Raw genomic sequence first — 1,366 nt, 5'->3', positions numbered from 1 at the left:
AAAAAAAAAAAAAAAAGATGTTATAGGAAATTCAAGTAAAGAAAGGTTTTCAGGCTTGGGTAGGGGATATGACATGAGGAAGAAGGTGTCTGATTGAAGAATACATTTATGTATTTATTGGTATTTTAATTAAAAATATGTAAAAAATTCAGAGAACATAAGAGCACACAATGAAAAATGTAATCTCCTCCCATCCAGATCCCTATCTTATTCCCCACAAGTAATCACTATCATTATTCTTTTTCTAATCCTTTCAGAAAATTCCCTTAACACTCACGCATCTCCTCCCGACCAACTTTTTTATGCAATAGGGACATAGTACACTCTGTTTTATACTTTCTTTTATCATTCACCTTTCCATATTAATATTCTTTTGTGACTATTGATTATGATTAACATCATTTAATAATATAAAATATGATTATAAAACATGATTACAGTTATTAATAATTAAATCAAATAATTCTTCTCCAACATTGCCTGAAAATATTTTTCAGCCAGGAAGAGTAAAGACGGGAAGAATTGGGGGGGGGGGCCTGTGTGTGCTGTGGTGGGAATGGGGTTAAGGGACAGTCACTCAATTCCCACAGCAATTGATCAAAACAGGCTGAAATATAATTTCCTCCTGCAGTTCTTCTGATTATTCAGGTTTCCAAATCCTGTAAGTTTAACGAGATGGTGCTTGCGTGTGTAACAGGGAGGTAGACAGGCTGTTTGCTCCATTAGTAACTAGATTAAATTTTGAAAGCAAAGATTTCAATTTTTTCTTTTGATTTATAGAAAAGAAAATAACTAAAGTCTTTTTAAGGAACTAAAAGAGTACAAAAGTCATCCCACCTCTGTTCACACACTTTCAGTGACAGTGACTTCTTTACTAAATAAGAAGGCACCATCTGTCAACCCTTGCCTCCAAATAAAAGCATTACTTTGAACATTCTGTAACTTTTTGTTCAAATGCTTAATGGAGCTGTCAGGACAAAAATTCTCCCCATGGATGCCTGTGAAAATATGTCTTCACCAGAAGATGGTATTTTACCCAGAAAAGACAGTACAGCATAAATGGCTCAGATAGACAGAGTGCCAGACCAAACTTGGAGAGTTTGGGTGTTACATGAGACAAATTCTTGAATCTGTCTATGTCTCAGATTCCCCATCTGCAAAATGGGGATAACATTACTGCTTACTTTCCACGGTTGTGAGGATTGAATATATATAATTAATATGTATAGATGGTGTTTAGATTTTCAACCAATGTGCCACAGCATACCAGCTGTGAGAGGATCTTAGGTGTGCCTTGAAAAGTTTAAAGAGCATTAATTAAATTAAATTATTTTTGAATGAAATTCAAAGCACAGTAAGTATATAT

This window comes from Otolemur garnettii, unplaced genomic scaffold (genome assembly GCF_000181295.1).
Source record: "Otolemur garnettii isolate 467f Iridium unplaced genomic scaffold, OtoGar3 scaffold00037, whole genome shotgun sequence".
NCBI lineage: Eukaryota > Metazoa > Chordata > Mammalia > Primates > Galagidae > Otolemur > Otolemur garnettii.
This window is presented reverse-complemented; position numbering follows the sequence as displayed.